Here is a 20,990-nt window from a genome sequence, read left to right as displayed (position 1 = left end):
AACCACTTATTAAATGCTTCAATTATATAAACAGCTACATGAAATGCAAGAACTGTTTATACCAATGATTACATTTTCTACTCTTTGCAAAAATTTGGTCTAGTCTCACGTTAGTTTGTGATTCTTTCCAGTAAGCTCCTGCTTTATATTCCCTGTAATGCTTGTGCTTTTGGCCTCAGTCCCGTGGCAAAATGAGGTATTAGTGGGTGTGTGAGGGACTCGGGCTGGGCTATGCTAATCTGAGCAGGACGTGCCCGGCAGAGCCAGCATCTCCCTGCCAAGCCTGGGAGAGCAGCCTTGGCTCTGCCGGGGGAGCTTTGCTGGCTGCGGTCAAAGGGCATGAAGTCCTCAGTAACCTTGGTGCCAGCAACTCATTTTTGCTGTATCACTGTTTTGTCTTCTAAATGACACTAAAAAGCTAATTTATGTAGAAAGTTCAGAACATCAGGTAGCAATAAGTCCTGCTGAAAATATGCGCAGGTTCTCTCTGGAGGCTGAAGTCTCAGACTAAAATGTTGAAAGTTCAAAGTGCAGTGAAGGACTGCAAGCTATCAGATCCATGTGGCATGTGCTGAAAATGCTTGTGATGATTATTATTCTCCAAAGCTACCCCTTTCTGCTTTTGGGAGTCTGCCCAGTAAAGGCTCTCTTTGTGAAAACAGTTCACCAAGTAACTTCTGATCTTGCAATAATTTCATGCACCTTGCGCATGATGCAAAGTGCTCAGATAAAAAAAGTGACAAGACCATAGAAGAGGCTTAAATGTCAAAATATTTAAATGCCTTGCCCAATATGGAGCAAAGACATAGTGGCACTTCTTTAAGTTTTTTATATCCCTGGATGGCAAAGAAATTGAAGTTAAAGTGTGAGATCCATCACATGGGTGAGAGTATTCCCAATCACTATGCAGTAGGCAATAAAAATAAAAGTATTTTTAAATATTTCAATTTCATTTATATAAATTTATTTGCATTTTATTGTTTAGATTAAGATGAATAAAACTGAAGTGTTGTCCTCTCAAAACAGCTTTAGGAAAATGAGACTTTTTTTCCAAATGCAATAGGAAGGAAATGCACAAGACCAAATGCACCACAGTTCATTCTAGTGAGTGACATTCAGGTGGTGTCCACTGCTGTGTCCCTTAGAAGTGCAAAGGGAAAAAAAGAAAAAAAGAAATAGCAGGAAAAGACTGCTTCAGACAGATCTTCATTCTTAACTATTCCAGGCATACTTATTCTTTGTCCTGCCCATCCTTTAACCATGTACAACTTCTAAAGAACAGAGAAAATGTACAAGGCATGTTTACCTTATTTCTGTTCACCAGAATAAACCTTCTAGCAACAACTTTTTTTTGTTTGTTTGGCTTAGTTTGGTTTCATTTTGGTTTTTATTTTTGTGTTTGGGTTTTGTGTGTGTGTGTGTGTGTGTGTGTGTGTGTGTGTGTGTGTCCCTGCTTTTAGCTTGAAAGTACAGTTCAAGGACTTCATCATCAAGGCTTTTAAGGCTGCCGAGTGCTTCACAACGCAGACCTTTCCCTACTTTCAGTGGTCAGAAGTGGACAGGAATCCTTCAAGCTACAGTGAGAGCTACTCAGCTGTTAGGGGTTGCTTAGTTTTGATAAAATGTTAAGTGCATCTAACTTAAATAGCATTTACTGGGGAAAAAAATCAAAATACATTTCTACACATAAATATGTATGTATAAATGTACCCAAATTCAGGTACATGTGTAATAGAGACTAAGTCAATTAAAAAAAAAAAAAAAAAAAAAAGGTCATGGTTCACTAGAAGCTCTGGATATACTGAAACAGTCAAAAAATTATGAAACCAAAGAACCATCAGTAAACACACAAGGACATACTCTTGATTCTTCAAACTTCTCACATCGAAATGCTGGAACTGTTTGAAATAGTCTGTAATTGAGATTTTCCTACCTTATATTTGCAGAGTCAGTAAATCTGGACAGTTTTCATCAATCCTAGATTAATATCTGAACTCCTAGGATTAGCCATATCAACATACTTTTGTCTATCACCAGTAACAACAGACGGTTTCTCTCTGTGGGTTTGTATGTGTATGCATGAGTGTAAACATCCTACAACTAATACTTTAAAATAAGCCCTACTGGTTAGACACAGACAGAATTACACATGCAAAGTGTTTGGGATGTCTGTGCTGATGTGGGATTTGCGTGGAAATTTTGTTTTGCTCCAACAATTACTTTGATGAGTAAAGATATTGCATCATCCTTAAATCTGGAGTTGATAAACGTCGTTACTAGTCTCGAAAAAAATTGTTGCTTGTTGTAACTTTGAAAATAATAAAGTGCTCTTAGTTAACAATGACACAAACACCATATCATTTACAACCCCCCAGACAAAGAAATAAACATTTTTTAGGGAAACCTACATCTCAATACACAGTAGTCCAACATTTGAATCTTAAAAATAAATCAGAAAACACTTTCCTAAAACACAGTATCCTAACTGAAACACATACCATATCCTACACGTGATGTTTAAACACTCTCCCATCAGGTGGCTTTCATTAACCTATAAACCTACAATTTATAAACTCCCTAAACTATGCAAGCTTGTCACACTTCAAACTGTATCATGATGTGCAAGTGTATGACACAGGTGTATGAAACTTAGCTTTCTGGAACAGCATAGGATAAGCATGAGGAACCTCTGGTTTTATGCATTTAAGTCAGTGTATTCTCACACAAACAGTTGTAAGGTAGATAGATTACAATTAGCTCTTTTGATGCACTTATATAAGTAAAGCCTTTGTGTTTTTTTCCTGGAAAATACCCAATAGTATGACTCTAAAAGTGTACATAAGTACAATGCTAAAAAGGTAACTGCCATAAGTCAAAATTTAGAATACAGAAAGTACATCAAAGGAAAGAATTATTGCGCCATAGATCAGATCTGGTGCGTTTTTCAGACTTGGTTTATAATATGTTCACTGAAAAATGAGGTAACCTCTGTGAGGAGAGTCTATATTTTCATCAGCTCCTCTAATATTTACATACATTGGATATTTGTATACCTGGGGGTTACGTAGAATTAGGAGGTTTGATTTTCTTCTCTGGCCTCAAAAGATTAAAATTTAAAACAAAACAAAACAAAACAAAACAAAAGCATTAAACCAACCTAGTCCTCAAAAAGAAAATTTTCTGGCAAACTCTGTGATAAAAGTCCTAATGCCCACTTCACTAGACTTCAAGAACAATGATTATGTTTACATATGTTCACGGTTACAGTTAATTGAAGTTATTCATACCTTAGGCAGACATGGATGCCATGATGGAAATAATATAACATTTTCTTTGCAATTTTCCTCAGGAAAACTGATTTCTTATTAAGTATCTGCAAACATCCAATACTAAACCCATTTGGACTAACTAAATCTGTATTCATAGATCCATAGAACCACAGAATAATTTGGGTTGGAAGGGACCTTTATAGGTCATCTAGCTCCAACCCCTCTGCCATGGGCGGGAACACCTTCCACTAGAACAGGTTGCTCAAAGCCCCGTTCAGCCTGACTTGGAACTCTTCCAGGGATGGAATATCCACAACATCTCTGGGCAGCCTCTTCCAGTGTCTCACCACCCTCATGGTGAAAAATTTTTTCCTTATATCTAATCTAAATCTACCCTCTTTCAGTTTAAAGCCATTACCCCTTCTCCTGTCACTGTATGCCCTTGTAAAAAGCCCCTTTCCAACTTTCTTGTAGGCCCCTTTTAGGTACTGGAAGGCCACTATAAGGTCTCGCCAGAGCTTTCTCCTCTCTTAGCTAAACAACGCAAACTACTTCATCCTTTCCTCACAGGAGAGTTGCTACAGCCCCTGATCATTTTTATGGCCTCCTCTGGACCCTCTCCAACAGGTCCATGTCTTCCCTGTACTGAGAGCTCCAGAGCTGGATGCAGAACTCCCGGTAGGGCCTCAGCAACACAGAGCAGAGCAGGAGAATAACCTCCCTTAGCCTGCTGGCCATGCTTCTTTTGATGTGGTCCAGGATATGGCTGGCTATCTGGGTTGCAAGAGCACATTGCCCAGGTTTTCATCCACCCCAAGTCCCCCAAGTCCCTCTCCTTGGGGCTGCTCTCAATCCAATCAATGTTTGTGATTGCCCCGACCCGCGTGCAGGACCTTGCACTTGGCCTTGTTGAACTTCATGATGCTCACATGGGCCCATGTCTCAAGCCTGTCAGTGTCCCTCTGGATGGTATCTCTTCCCTCCAGTGTGATGACTGCACCAGAGAGCTTGGTTTCACGTTGCTGTATTCCTACAGATTTATATCATTTGTTCCAGAAGAACATCCAGTTCATCCAAGTCAGCTCTCCATGTTCCCTCATAAACCCTGATGGGGCAAATGAAAGTACATGCTGTCACTAATCCAAAGCTACATGAATCTTCCTGGCTGGCTGGTGGCTGTCCAACTGAATATATTATAATGACTGAGCTCTCCTAAGCCTTTGGTGCAACAAATTTCCATTCATCCTTGTCCGCTGTCCTGACCAATGATTTCTATGAACTCAGTTTTGTTACTGCTATCTTTCTTCCAAATACAGATAAAAATGGCTAAAAGATTCAGAGGATACTAGATGAAAGACTTGAGAAAAAAGACAGGCAAAAACCTTGGTCACACAAAGATTGTGTCTTTATAAAGACGGTTAAAGTTCCAAGAGAAATCATATTAATAATTCCATGTATGTTTGACAAAACACAGTTGGATGGGAATAAAAGTCAGATTGAAAGGTACTACTAGAAACAGACCAATCTGTGTTGTTCACACATCACAGAACACAGCACATGAGAATATTATACAAGGTACTGAATTGATAAGAGGGTGACAAAAAATAGAACAACACAAAAGCAGTGACAGAAATCCACTTTTCCACAAAACATTACTGAACTTTGAGAATTTGTATAAAACTAAGTTATTGATCATATCTATTACATAAAATATTAAACTAGGCCACAGAATCTGCATACTTTCATGTATGCAAATTATTTGTTACTGAAATTGAAGGAACTTTCCCCTCTGAAATTCTGGTACACCAAAATCAAACATAAGTCACAAACTCTGAAACTTTCCAATACATCTTTCAAAACTGGATGCAACGTATTTATTTTCAGTAACACCTAACTTTAAAAGCACTCCCAATTTCAGTCATAAAATACTTAAATGTGGACTTAAATTGAAAAATATGTGATTCTTGCCTTTCACAAAACAGATTAAGCTAAAATCTCAATCTTTTCATCATACAGGATGTTCAGAAGCCACTATGGCTTGATACTAATACCTCCTTTACCATAGAGTAACCAGAATTATCACAAAATAAAGGTGAAAATCCAGGCAACACAGAAGTCGGACCCTGACTCAAATTGCTTGGGCTCATCTTTAACATCTTCTCCTCAAATGGGGGTTTCAGCACCGTCGCTGATGCTGAGCTGCACCAAACTGTGTGAGGCAACACTGGCATCCAGTGGCTTCACTTGGTATTTTTCTTCTGCTATTGCAGGGTCCGAGAGCACTTTCTGGGTCTGCCACTGCCCCGTGACATGATGGGTTTTGAACTGGCTAATGTTAACTGCATCGTTTAATAACACAGTATGTTAAAAAGTCAGAGATGTGTAGCATCAGTAAAAGGTTTATTCGCTACATTTCAAATGTATTTAGTGGTCAGAAATTCAAGACAGGAGGTTGACTGATAGATTAACAATGTACTAAACCATAGGAGGCTAACACTCCAGTACAGTGTGTTCTCAGTTCATCTAATGAATAAGAAATATAAGTGCAGTACAGACAAAAAAAATCTGATCATGCAACCATCCTCTCAAATTCTGTTCTTGTTATGATATTTACAGGTGCCTGCTAATAAATCATCATGCAGTTGGTAATTAATAAACACACAAAAAAATTAAAATTATTGGGAAATCATATAACATTATTTCAGCACACCAAAAATGACCATAAGAAACCTAACAGTGTCCTTTTCCTAGGGAAAAATGTGTAAAGAAAATCTCATATTTTCATTCTTTTTAAAGATTGTTTCTAACAGCTGTTCGAAGGTCAGCTTACCTTCAAATTAGTAAAAAAAATGTTTATGTTTTTTTTTTTATAAACTAGAGATAAGTGTCACAGAATGGGCTGGAAAATCAGATTAATGAATTTGTACACTTCAGAACACATCTTCATAGACAAAATACATAAATGCATATACACTGACATTAAATGCAGAAATATTTTGTGATAAACCTTAGCCTTGACAGATTCATGTGTTCAAGAGAGATACTGTTTAAGGTCCCAACATCAAAAATGTATGTTGAAAAAACATCTAAACAATAAGCATCTGTTTCTTTTTATTATTTTGCTTATCCAAATGTTAAGGCAGAGTGCATAAACCAGATTTTCTGACCACTGAGTGCGCAAACCAGCCTGTAAGTCATTCAGTGAAAGGAGACCATTTTAACTTCAGAAACCAACAGATCCAAACTCAAGTGATCCCCTTCCCTTGCGTTCCTTATGGGCTGGTGGGCGTTCAGCACATGTGGAGCAGCTGCACAGCAGAAGCAACTGTAGTTGCTTCAAAAAGGAAAGGCTATGAAAAGTAATAATTACAATTTAGTATTTAAATAGCTAGTATCTTGCTGCCGTCAGAGACAGCTAATCGATGGAATTCCAGGGCCGTAGCCAAGCAAATTCCATGAAGCCTATGGGAGAGCTGAAACCAGTTTTGATTCTAGCCTCGACCACCAGAGAACGAGTTTCAGAACCTGTTCAGAACCTCTGCTCACACCAAATCTCCATCATTTCAAATCAGTGGGCGCTGAGCATTTAAACACACCTGGAAGAAGTATCCATCCTTGCATCTGAGACCCAATATGTGGACAATAGTGCTGAGACCTGGCCCACCAAATGCTGTGGGACACTGAGGCCTTAATGCAGCTGTGAAGACCAAACCTCAGCTCCCATGACAGAGTCTCATTTTTCCTGGAATTCAGGTGCAACTGTTTGGCAAGTTAGACAAACAGCAGGTAGGTCTAAAATGTAACTATGTTCAAAAAGTGCAACCTGCTGTTCCCAAGCCACCGAAGTGTTCATATGTCAAGTTACTTTTTACCTGAATAAACACAATGTTCTCATTAACTACAGAACATTTAGGTGCTCACTGATTATCTAATTTATCTAGTTTATCTAATGAGAGAAAGATTTGGGAACAACTATCATGAAACAAGCATTCCTGAATAATTTTATCTCCAGATAACCTTAGAATCATAGAATAATTTAAGAGCGGAGGAATCTCTAAAGTTCAACTCATCCAAACAGTTCCTCAAAGAAGGGATAACTTCAAAGCCAGATCACATTGCTCAGGACCTTGCACAGGGGCATTTTGCAAATCTCCAAGGATGGAGATCTCTGGGGACAAACTGTTCTTGCGCTTACTTCCCCTCATTGCATTTTCCCCCCGCTATGTATTCAATTAGAATGTCCCTTCTACTGCTCATGAGCACTGCCCTCGTCCTTCTACACAGCTCTGACAACAGGCTGGTTCAGTTTTCTCTATTACCTTCCTTCCTATTCTTCCTCAGACACAAGTGTCCCATGCTTCAGTTAACTGCACTTTCAAGTGGACTGATAAAATAAGGCAGTCTTATTAGAAAATTTTATTGGTAGACAACATAAGTTGATTCCAAGCCTTCAGACACAAAAAGTATATTAAAGGTAAGTGAAACAAACTTCACTCTATTGGAGCAGTAGCAATGTGTAATGAAAAAGAAAGCCACCCCTGTGCCTCAGTAACTCTACTGCCTGTATGTTGAAAACAGGAAAACTTAGCTACCATCAGGATCATGAAAAATAATAGTTTTAATAGCCATATAATAGATCAATAAAACAAATTTCAAGTAGGAGGAAAAGGATGCTGAAGTGTGATATCACTATTCTTTTGCTTTGAAAGTGGCGCAGAAATAATCACATTCTTGCAGCATCTTCTGAGTTACCATTTCTTCCCAAAAACATATACTACATTAAACACTGTGGGCAATGCAGAAAGTTTTTCACGTTCTCTCTCTTGAGCACTACATCATCTTATGGCAGAGGAATGTATGCTAAATTGGAGATTATCCAAATTTACATGGTCTTCCTTCAATAATAAGTTTCTGTTCTGACACTCTTACAGAGAAAAGATACCACTATATGAATAATCAGCAAAACCTTGCCTTCAGGTCCTTCAGCAGATAAAATCCCTTGATAATGTAATCACACTCCTTTTGCTCTGTGTGAAAGCCTCTTGTTTCTTGTTTCTACCCACTCTTACTGTGCACTGTGTTGCTGCTCTTTTATAGACACACATCATTCAGTGCAAGTGTTGGTTAGAAAAACCTGCAATTTTAGAGTGTCCATATACTTTACTCACAGGCTTAATGTCAACCAGCTGAAATGGATACTTAATCACCTTACTGAGGAAACCAAGTTAAAAGTGTATTTATAAACCAACATATTCATCCAGATCTGTAGGCTGTCATAATACAAATTACAGTGGTAACAGATTTTATGACACATGACAGAAAATATGGTCATTCAAAAAGGAAAGGCTATGAAAAGTAATAATTACAGTTTAGTATTTAAATAGTTAGTATCTTGCTGCCCTCAGAGACAGCTAATTGATGGAATTCCAGGGCCATAGCCAAGCAAGTCTGTGGGAAAGCTGAAACAGTTCTTGAAAAATCCCATCTAAACACATTAACAAATTCACATGGTCCTTTGTTCCTTCATTTTAATTTAAAATATCTGAAAAGATATTTCATGAGACTACTACCTTGTTGTGCACATACTTTACTGAAAGTTTCACATGAGGAATGTACGCTGTGTACTAAATGAAAAGGAGTTACCTTTCAAACATGAGTCCAAAAAGACTTAAATACTTTCCCTCCCCCAAATAGTTGTTTGCCAAACTGACTCAGTAATCATTGGAAAGTAACCATGAAAATCCAATGGATCGTACACAAAGCTACCTTCATAGCTAGGAAGTTAGAGAGAAGACAAAAACTTCTATGTGTATAGTTGTCTGAACTGTAACATCAATTTTTAGTGGTTCCAGAAATAAGCCTGAAAGGTCTATAGAGGTGTATAAGAACACTACTTTTCTAAACAACTTTACCACCCAAAAAATACAGTAACCTCAGAAATCTGACACAACAAACAGTTGCACTGAACTATCTTGCTTACTACAATTAAAAATCTCAGCCTTCCTTAAGACTTAGTGAACTAGACACACACAAAATGTTTAAGTTTGAAAGAAAGTGTTTTAAACTACCCCACACATGCATCCACAGCTTATTAAAAAAAAAAAAAAAAAAAAAAAAAGTCCAAATTCTAACAGTTTAGAAATGAGTCAAACTAGACCTCTGGGTATACTTGCCAACTGCTCTGAAATCAGGAACCTTGTTGTTACCTCTACAGCACTTTCTTCCAAAGTGTCAGCAACAAAAACAACCAGTCTGTGTACAGTAACTCAGAACACAGTGACACAGCATGCCAGGTCCTTAAGTAACCATGAAAATATGTATTTTTTTTTAAAAAAAGAGATTGGTCCTTTAGAGGCACCATCCAGACAAGTCCATATATTTTATTCAAAGCTCCCACTACACAGGTGCATGTTCCCCTATTCCCAAGGCACAGTCCTTTTTAATTTGCATTAAAAATGCAGAATAAGTGAGGTAACAACCCAGCCAAATGCAGCTACTTGTGCATTTTATGCAACCATATACTTTTCATACAGCAGATTATGTGGAAAAGTAATTCCATGTATAATGAGACTTGCATGGCCTGGAATCCATCATTTGGGCATTTTTGCCCCAGTTGTTACTGGTCTATAATTACTGCAGAAAAATCTGGTTTAGGTGGTCTTGAGCAATGCATTTTGTCTTTGTACCTCTTCTTCACATGCTTATTAAGATATACTCAATTGCTAGTGACCTCATAGGTTAACAAAAGGCTGTAGTTTTGATACTTTCTTAAGTATTGTCTATTACTCAGATTAGAAAATTGAAAATTAAATAGTAGTAAATTAGGTAGTCTTACTAACGCTTAATGGCTTTGAAATATTATTCCTTTCCTGGGATTCTAGGGAAATTATCTACATCACATAAAAAAGTATGTGTCATTTTTCCTAGGAATATGATAATGGCACCAACCAGAGGGTGGAGAACTACCAACAAAGATGAGAAAATGTGCTCAGCATTGCTGAGGTGTACAAGGTTCTGTCCTGCTTGAGTGAGTCAGGAGAAAGGAGAAGCCCTTCACCCATACTCCACTAAAAATAAATGGTTATTTCATTATCATGACTGAATTGTGCAAACTTTAATTAAATCACACTTTGAAGATGGTTGAAAAGTTTGTTTGAAACATGCTCATCAGGGGAAGAGAAATACATCACTGTTTCTGGACAACCGTTGCAGAACTTCAGTTGTTTTCCAAAATAATCACTATCTACCCTAGACAGCTGCAGCTCAAATGAAATGGTCACTCTCCTTTGTCATGCTGAGGGAGCACAGACAACAGAGATCACCCCATGCCAGTTCTCCCTCCTACATCATTTTAAACCTGTATTTTTAAGATGTATTGCCAAAACAATATACCATTGATTTTTTATATGCAAATTGTTCAAATTGTGGTTTTCATTGTATATGCATTTAAAATTTTACATATAAACATCCTTTTTTATCTTTTTCTGTAATCCCATAAACAATGGAAACACAAAACCTATGTCTCACTGAATTATTTTTTTTTAAAAAAGCCTAAGAGATTAATTTAATTCTCACAGCAGCTATGGAAAGATTTCTCCTGACCCCACTGATTGCTTAATTGACTATGGAGTGCTTTGTTAAATAAAAATGCACTTGAGCATATGGCTGAATAGTTTGCTGATTCAGGTGTTTAGCAGTTGCTTTTGTTTAGTTCCTTATTTTTGCAAATGACACAAACTGTTTTCTTTTGCATTTTCCACTCATAATTCCTTTTCTCTTGCGACTTTTGAAATTTAGACTTTTTAGTGTTGATTTTGCCTTCTTTCCACTTGTTTACAATTCATTTTCCTCCTTTTATGCAAGATTTTTGTGTTCTGACTCTCACATTCCATGCCGGCATTTTACATTTATGCCATTAAAATTTGTCCCGTGTGCTTAAATGCATTGATGCAATTATTTACTGATTTTTTTCTATCACAGATCGCTTTTGCACTTTCCTAGTTTAGAATTACTTCCCTCAAATGAAGCTTTCATTCAATAATTTGCAATATTTGTAAGTTAGATATTAGGCAGAACAGTGTATAAAATAAGGCATATACAGCACAGATTTGCTCTTTCAAGCTGTAATGACTTTGAGTTAACTTTGCCAAAGCTGAAATTGGAATAGGATTTCACTAGAGAAAGGGGAAGCTTTCTTCAAGAGACAATAATTATAAAAAATATCTCTCTTTAAAACACATTTAAGGAAAATTTCTACAGAAAACCTAGTTACCAGGTACAGAGAAGGTGTCAAGAAGGGAAAGCAGAAAGAAGTCCAGCGACCTTCCTTTACACAGGTTGGAAAGAACTGAAAAGAAGTGAAGGGGACCGACACTCAGAAACTTAAGGTTTGGGCAGCTGTTAGAGCTGGTACCCACATTACTACACCACAACTTCATTTTTCAGTTGTACTTTCACCTCTTGCTGCCTCCAACTATCTCAGACCCTGGTGTCTGATAAATGAGGGCCCTGTCTGCCATAAAATACTTGTTTTATCTGCATGTATAATTAATACCTACCATTTTGATATTACCTTATTTGAATTTGTATGTTTATTTGTAAAGTGTGTTATTTAACGAGACAACAGCTTTAAACAATGTCAGTGTAGCATCATACAGGAAACACTGAAACTTGATGCTATCAGGAAGCTGGTTTTGGAAAAGAAAATGGGACAAACATTTCTGTGTGAATTAGAAATCTACGTTTAACAATAAAGCCTGTACAAGATAGGGCTTTTTTTTTTTTTTTTTTTTTAATAAAAACAACACGGAATTCTAAAAGTTCTACAAAAGTCTCTATGTATATATATTTTTCCAAAGGTTTCTGTATGTATGGATGTCTCCCTAAATGAAGACATATTGTGCAAGTGCCCACACAGACATTTGCTCTGTGACAGCACTTGTGTAAACTTCAGTAATATATTTTTCTCCTCATCATAACTGGATTTTGATTTATTCCCTACCCAAAGGAAAGGCACTGCATACATTCTATAATTTAGTTGAAAAAAAAATAGATATATATCTATAGTTTTTCTTTAAACTTTTGAAATAATTGATTTTTATATAATAGATAAAGTTTTCTCTTAGACTAGTAAGATATCAAAATAGTCTGACTGTGGTCTTCTTGTATTTGGAAATTTGATCTGATTGCGCATAAAACATTGCTCTCTAAAAACTTTGAGGGGAAAGCACAACTAAGGTGTCCCGTGACCCACTTTGGTTTTGCCATTTCCATACATTTACGCATGTCCCATAGCCTTCTTAATATCCTTTTAATGTAATAAGGCTATTAATTTAGTATGACCTGTGTACACATTTATTCTACTTCAAAATCAGAAAAGAACAAAGTGCTTTTAAACTACCCTCTTGCAGAAATGTTCAATTCAGGAAGGTGTCAGAATATTTAGAGTACCACCGAAATACCCCTCACGTTTTGCACAGCACCATAGAAGTTGTTCATCATCTCAGCCATTTTAATTTTTCAAAGTGAAAAGATCATGTCAAAAGTCACCATCGACTCTGTCACAAAGCCAAAAGTCTCCAGAAATATTTGCATTCCAATGATTCTTTATTCTAAACAGAAAACCTGGAGAAAAAATCTACACCTCTTTGAGGAGCTTTTATTTACTTATTCTTAAGCTTTACAAGTAGCTACTATAGGAGTAGCAGATTTCGTAGAATTATTTCAAAAGAAGTAACTTGGGATCACCGGAAGAATCTCAGTAAGCACATCCTTAAATTCAAGCACATTGAGAATCCCACTGAAATTACTGACTAATTCTGTACTTATGTTTAGGAATATGTTTCCTGAATCAGCTTTGTCTTTGTAACATCATGATCATTTCAAAAGGGTGAGAAATAACAAACAACTGTAATTTCAGGAGAGAGAGGAATGGCATGAATAATCAGATTCTTAGCATAAAATAAAGTAACAATAATCTTGCTTCCACATGAAATCATCCATAGGAATAAAAACAAAGGCAGAGTATAAATACAGAATTTCTAAAGATAAAGTCATGCTTTCTCAATGTTTTCCATGAGGTATAAGAACATATTTAAGTTTAAAGTCGTTCTAAAAAAACAACAACAACAAACTGTAACTCCAAACACTTCAAATCTGATATTTTCATTTTTAAGATATTTATATTTCTATATTACAATATCTATACACCAAATATTAAAAGCCAATTTCAAAACTTAGGAAAAATAGGACATAGAATGAAAATGCTGAAACATATTAGAAGTAACAGTTTATGCACAGCCAAACATTTTCTGCAACTTTAAAACTTGAACTCAAAGTCTCTAAACAAAAAAATTGTTAGTCACAATATCAAATTACAACACGTGGAAGAAGCCGTTCAAAAAGTAATCACAATATCAATTGTTTATGGTTTACCCAATAAAACCGTGAATAATGCTTAAGCGATGTCATCTGCTTGATCCATGTCTTGCTGGAGTTTAAACAGCCAAAAACACCACCATTAGAGTGTTACTAGGAATATGTATACGAGCAGATTACTACTTCGGAATTAATTTTCTCTCCATCTGGTGTACATTTTATTTTGACCACAAATGAGGTACTATGCTAGGAAACTAGTTAACAATTATTGTAAACAATACCAAAGAGAGCAATCTGATTGATCTACTGAGTGCATTCCTTGCTTGCTCTGTGGCACAGCAACCAGCAACCAGTCCATCACTACCCTGCACAGTAGCTCAGCAACATCCCTACAGGGAGCAAATGTACATTATTTTCATTTTCTTCTGAAAACAAGAGATGCTGTGCATACTTCTCGTACATACTTTATTGAACCTGTAACACAAATATTTCAAAATCACTTTCCACAAATCTGTACCACGAATACTGGTGAACTCCTCTTTTGTCAAACATCTTGTAAAGACCTGGTTTAAAAGGCACAAAGGCTTCTAAGGGCACAATTCAAACTCAGATTTTGTCTTCAAGAATAATATTTAGATTTAAAGGGGACCACTGTTATCTTCTGTGTCATATGCAAAACAGAGAGAGAAGACAGTAATACTGTTGCAGAAAACAAAAATTTTCTGAGACAACAAAAGCAACTTAGATTATTTTCAATTTAGGAAAAAAGAATTAGTTTATTATTAGTACAGCACTAAAGTACTAATATTGGACTTCACAGAAAACATCCACACCAATAAGTAACTGAGGGACAGAAAATGAATATATGCATTGAACTCTTCAGTGTCCACTCTGCTTCATTTTTTGCATCCTCCTTGGATCTTTTGAGCTGCTCCAAGTAACTGAGCAAAATTCAGAGGAGGGTTTGCTCAAAAAACACACATCCAAAAGGCGTTATGGATAAGATTACATCAGTTCTGTCTTTTTCTGCATACCTAGTCCTTCAATACCATATCCATCTTCACAAACCCCTAAAAATCCTCATGCTGCCCTCTAGCATGTGCATACATACCCTCACTTCCATTCTATAAAAATGTTGCCCTGCTGAGCTGGACAAACTGCCCTCCGTTTCTTTCAGAGACTTTAAAAAGAGAGGTGCACACGAAAAATAATGGCTGTTTCTTAGAGCCATGGGCACACCACACAGGGTCCAGCAAAGCGCCAAAGCCAACTCTGTGCCACACCATGTCAGACAGGCTGCTGTGAAGAGCAACACAGACAGCAGCCAGTCTGAGCCACTTGGCCTCACAGCCAAGGACTGACTGCCACAATAACTAGATGCAGTTTCAGTCCTGAACAGTCTAACACTGCAGAGACAGGACAGACAGACAAACAGACGGAGTGGGAACAGAAAAAGATGACCGTGACTCCTGGCAGTGGGCAGCCTGCTTTCCCCATCAAGGTCCAGCTGTGCAACGCATCCAGCAGACTAGTAACTCCTCACTTCAAAATTCAATATACTGCTAATACTACTCCCAATTCAGCATTCAGTTTAACATCTTTAAAAACCTAATTCAATTTCTATCCATAGCTAACATATCAAGAGATTTCGATTGCCTGTGGAGGGGGTTACACTGGATCATCTCAGGACATCCCTCCCATCCTGTGATTCTCCAGCTCCATGAAATTGATTACTTGCAGGCAACAATGAGGTAAGCACTATAGAGGTGGAGTAAAATGATCCTCAAGTTTCTCACTCTTTGTTTGTAATGTTAACTGTGCCTACAGAAATAGGAGCAGAAGCAACATCCAGCTGGGATTCTGTTTAAGCTGTTGTGAAATCCAACTATTACTGTTGGCTGGGAACGGTTCCACTCCAAATGCCTCTTAAGAGATTTGGTTTTCCAAAGTGTTGACCATGTCCAGCATTCATTTCCATCGCCTACATTGAGACTTAAATCATATCTAGTGTCTTAAAAATGCTTTATGAATGTACGAATCATGAAACAGAACAAGGCCTTTGATTAGGCAACTGTGTAAGAAAGCAACCAAATATTAAGTTCTTCAACAAAAAGTACTGTAAGTGCTCTTATCTAGGATCATCCAGAACCAGAAAAATAACAGAGCTTTAAGTCCAAATACTTTGGCCACTTTAAAAGTCATTTACTTCCATAGAAATGTATGTTCATGCTGAGCAGTACATGTCCAGGATTTGCTGTTTCTCAGTGTTGCACATCCAAATGCTTCCTGGAGATTTACAATTCCATCTCAATTTCTCATCCCACATCCACACGTAACACAATCCTCTTCCCTGTTGTATGATTCATAACATTACAGACAAAACATTTAACCTCTATGATCTCATCTACCATAGCAAATCAGTGGCCTGTATAACAAGCACAAAGGTGCACCTGTGTTCAACTAACAGCATAGAAAGAACAACCATTAATTCACAACCCCTCATAAAAATTTGGCTTGCATAAGAGCACATCCTTTACAACTCAGTCATAAACAAAAACCAAGAGTAATTTCAAATAGGTTATCAAATCAGGCCTTTATTTTGAAGACATTTGTCTTTTCCTGTATTCACTGGCATACCAAACTTAAGTGCTAGTGCCCTTAAGTGAATGCATAGCCATGACTAAAAATCAGTGTTCTGTTCGGAATCTTGGACTAAGATACTGCTCCAAGTTGTTACAGAATGTCAAACAACAATGACAAAAAATTTAAAAACATGTAGATTTAATTTTTCTCCAAATTTTAGGTTTGAATTACTGCTGCTATTTTTTAAATTAAATTGCTCATCTGATTTCCATTATAGAATGCTTTAAAAAAAATTAACTAACTGACAAGCTCGTCTTGCACAATGATGCTACAAAAAATATCTTGAAGGCCAAATTGAAAAGAAAGCTATTGTTGGCTAATGAAATATAATTATCTCATTTTATGTTAATGTGACTGAAAGTATATAAGTACAAGTGCTGTACGTCTTATCTAAATAATATTTTTCAAACGGAAAAGATAGATGAACACACAATTTTATTTTTCTGTTATTACAAAGATTTGTAGGTTCCTGTCACCACCACACCGACTTTCCTCTGATGAGAAAAGGTAGCAAGAAATATGCCTAAACAAAAAAGTCCTCTTCCAAGCAGTACAGATAGAAAGGTATTAAAAAACCCTCCTGACAAACAGTCAAGTTATCTTGTTTGTTGCTTTGTTTCCATGAGCTATCAGAAGAATTTCAAGGCTGGAGGTATTTCTTAACCTAAAATCTCAGTACATTCCAATGCAGCTTTCCAAATGAATTAAAACCTTGTGTATTTACTGTTATGAAATATCTGAAATATCTGGGTTTTTGAACACATCTGCAGGATAAGGACAAATAATAGCTAAAAGAAAGGAATTTCATGTTGTGTTTTAGTACTTAAAAAATTACAATAACATATATTAAGCAGTAAAAAAAACTACTTGCCAATTTGTTTCACTTAATTATCAAGCTTAGCTGCTTTTCACTGGCTTCATTCTATCTAACCTGGTGAGGTAATTTTAGCTTGCATGGTATAAATCATTGGCAAGATTAACAATACATATTAAGATGATGTACGTTTTATTGCCACTCAGCTAAACATGCCAGCTAAAGTAATTATGGCTATGAAGCTGCATTTATTTTTTCATAATGGGATCTTTTAAGTCACACACATTTGGAATGAGGCATATCCACTGCAGTCCCTTTCAAGAGCAGTTTTTAACTGCATTACATCATTTAATATAGGGTTGAAAGTTCATTATCCAACACACGAATCGTTTACTCCCAAAACTCTATAACTTTAAGAGGATCTAGGGAAAATCTAGGATTATCAGAAAGTAAATATATATGAAAAGCGTGTCTTGAGGACTGGATGGCTGAGGGAGATGGCAACGGAATTTAGGACCTTCCATTTCCAAGTCACTCTTTTCATTATGTATTCTATGAGTAATAATTGAGAGTTGTTACTGCAAACCATTTGACATTAGCTCCCTGGCCTGAGTCCAGATACTCATGGATGGATTCCAGATTTTGAAAGAAATCATCATATGCTTGTGACTCTTACTGGCAGTCACAGCAGGGGCAGTTAAGAACTGCACGTGCAGAGAAAACATTACTTACTCTGAGATGGAAAAGTACTTTTGAAAGAGGTGAAAGGCTTTATGAAATTATTTACTTCTCTGTAATAATTGGGGTAGTTTATGTCCAATCAACAAAGTATTTGATGCCACATAACACAGTCCACCAGGAACACTCCATACTTGTTGGGACTGGTGCTCTGTGGCGTAGATGGACTCAGGGTGAATTACAAAAGGACAAGGCATCTGCTGAGTGAGACAGCTAATGCTGTGTGACACAGTCCATTACTGCTGTCCAGGCCAGTCTTACACAACATTCATTTAATGAGATGCAAGAAGTAAAAAATGCTTTAATGAGATGTGTGGTTGCCACTAAATTGGAGGGAGGTACAATCATAAGAAGATCATTGGAAACACAACAAAAAATAATAAACTGAACTTCAAGTGGAAAATGAAAGGTGTCTTGCTCACCGTCTGCCCAAATGTGTTAAGAAGACCTCTTTGCATGGGCTGTGTTCAAAACTTCTGTGGTATACAGGTGAGAGCTCCAGGAGTCTCCAGCAAGAACTCAGGACAAACAGGTGAAGTTCTTCAGTAACAACTCCAACAGTTCCCAGCCTCAGCAGAAAAGAGACTGCAGTTGGGCACAGCGATACTGAACTATTTTCCAATAAGACAATCTGCCTGAAAAGCCCTAAGTATGATAGCTCATATGAGAAATGCACAGCTAAGGATAAGAATGGAAGACTTATCTAATGGAATAAACATGAAGTAAGTTAATCATACTGAATACAACACACCAAATTGTAAATAGGCTGAATGACCAGAAATACCTTTAATGCTGTTGTCATCTGTCAGCTGGCAGAAAACCCCAAACAAACATCTCTGTCGCTATGACCTAGGAGGCTGAACCTGAAGAAGCCGCAAAACTCAGCTCAACCTGAGGAAACCCTCAGCTAGAGGACTTTTGATAAGTGTGGCCCCTTTGACCAGTCAGCTCACGGGAACAAGGGAACTGCAGCTGGAAGCAGACAGACACGACAAGCATTTCTCTCTTGTCCCCATCTCCAGAGTTCTCTGCAGCCTTTCCTCCCCTTTTTTCAGATAAAGAAGAACTATACACATAAAGTGAAAGATAAAATAATCTGATCTGGAGTTAATGCTACTTTGAGCTGGATGTCAGTCATGAAGACCATCAGAGATCCCTTCAAAACTAAAATATTTTAAGAAAAACATGCTTTGTATTTACTCATCTGTTTTGCACTGAATTTTAGAAAAGTGTGATTAAATTTTGACATTTTGCAAATCAGCTGTTGGAAGGTACCTGGTCAGTTTTATAACAATGCATGTTTTCAAGGCCACTGATAACCTTGTCAAGATTTTTTGCCCAACTTGCAGACTCACATTCCAACCCCACTTTACACCACCTTGTCCTATTTTAAAAACAAGTTATTATACTTAAGAGTTAAAAAGTAAAGTATATTTAATACATATATCTAATCTTGGTGTACAGTATACCGTACTTCAAACACTTGGTTAAACTACCTTTGAAGTCATTAATTGAACAAACAGAATGTCATGTGCTTTGTGTGCTAGTGGTATGTTCAGCACTGACTCCAGAAATTTTATTAACTACTGTTTTACTTTAGAAAATAAAATGAAAAGAAAGAAGTACAAAATATGTGGAATATATATATATTTTTAATATACCCATGAGCAGATGAGTGACATACATAATCATAGTTTCATAGGAACCATAGAATGCCCTGAGTCGGAAGGGACCCACAAGGAACATCAAGTCCAACTCCTGTCCCTGCATGTGACAACCCCACAGTTCACACCATACGTCTGAGGGCGTTGTCCAGTCTCTTCTTGAACACTGTCAGGCTTGGGGCCGTGACACCTCCCTGAGGAGCCTGTTCCAGTGCTCCACCACCCTCTGGGTGAAGAACCTTTTCCTAATGTCCAACCTGAACCTCCCCTGGCACATCTTCCTGACATTCCCTCAGGTTCAGTCATTGGTCACTGAAGAGTTCAGCGCCTGCCCCTCCTCCTCCCCTTGTGAGGAAGCTGTAGACCATGATGAGGTCTCCTCTCAGTCTCTTCCAGGCTGAACAAGCTAAGTGACTTTAGCCATTCCTCATACGGCTTCTCCTCTAAACCCTTCACCAACTCCATAGCCCTCTTCCGGACATTCTCCAGTAGCTTTATATCTTTTTTATCCTGTGGTGCCCAGAACTGGACCCAGTGCTCCAGGTGAGGCCGCACCAGTGCAGAGCAGGGTGGGACAATCACCTCCCTGCCCGGCTGGCAATGCTGTGCTGGATGCACCCAGGACATGGTTGCCCTCTTGGCTGCCAGGGACACTGTTGGCTCATGTTCAACTTGCCGTCAACCAGAACCCCCAGATCCCTCTTCGCAGAGCTGCTTTCTAGCATCTCTTTCCCCAGTCTGTATGTACAGCCAGGGTTGCTGTGTCCCAGGTGCAAAATCCAGCACTTGCCCTTGTTGAACTTCATGAGGTTGGTGATTGTTCAGTTCTCCAGTTTGTCTAGATCCCTCTGCAGGGCCTCTCTGCCCTCAGGAGTGTCGACAGCTCCTCCCAGTTTTGTGTCATTGGCGAACTTATTTAGTATTACCTCAAGTCTTGTGTCCAGGTCTTTTATGAAGACATTGAAGAGAGCTGGCCCTAAGATAGATCCCTGCAGAACCCACTAGTGCCTGGTTGCCAGTCCAACATTAGCCCTTTTACTAGAACCCTTTGAGCCCGGCCCATCAGCCATTTGCTCACCCACTGCATTGTGTGTTTACCCAGCTGTGTGCTGGACATCTTGTCCAGGAGAATACTGTGGGAGACAGTCTCAAAAGCTTTGCTGAAATCCAAAAAGATCACATCGACAGGCTTCCCTTGGTCAGCTAGGTGGGGAACCTTGTCATAGAAAAAAGTTACGTTTGTTAAGCAGGACTTTCCCCTCATGAACCTGTGCTGGATGGGACCAATGACTGCATTGTCATTCAGGTGTTTTTCAATAACTCCCAGAATAATCTTCTCCATAATTTTGCCAGGCACAGAAGTGAGGCTGATAGGCCTGTCATTATCAGGGTCATCTCTGTTGCTCTTCTTGAAGATCGGGACAACGTTTACCAGCTCCGAATCAACTGGGACCTCTCCAGATTCTCAAGAGCATTGAAAAATCA

The 20,990-nt window shown here is 37.9% G+C and overlaps 1 protein-coding gene across 3 annotated transcripts in view; it reads right to left on the bottom strand.

The window, feature by feature from the left end:
- The window catches only part of SLC26A7 (solute carrier family 26 member 7), a 66,197-nt gene extending 65,968 nt beyond the window's left edge, over positions 1 to 229 (bottom strand). The window contains exon 1 of one of the 3 annotated variants that reach the window (XM_065053959.1): positions 110 to 229. The gene's annotated coding sequence lies outside the window, so the exon portion shown is untranslated. Of the gene's footprint in view, positions 1 to 72 lie in introns of all 3 variants that reach the window. The other 2 variants (XM_065053960.1, XM_005499456.3) reach the window with 2 other exon arrangements.
- Positions 230 to 20,990: the final 20,761 nt, after the last annotated feature.

The sequence above is a fragment of the Columba livia genome, chromosome 2 (genome assembly GCF_036013475.1).
Source record: "Columba livia isolate bColLiv1 breed racing homer chromosome 2, bColLiv1.pat.W.v2, whole genome shotgun sequence".
In the NCBI taxonomy this organism is placed as follows: Eukaryota; Metazoa; Chordata; class Aves; order Columbiformes; family Columbidae; genus Columba; species Columba livia.
This window is presented reverse-complemented; position numbering and strand designations above follow the sequence as displayed.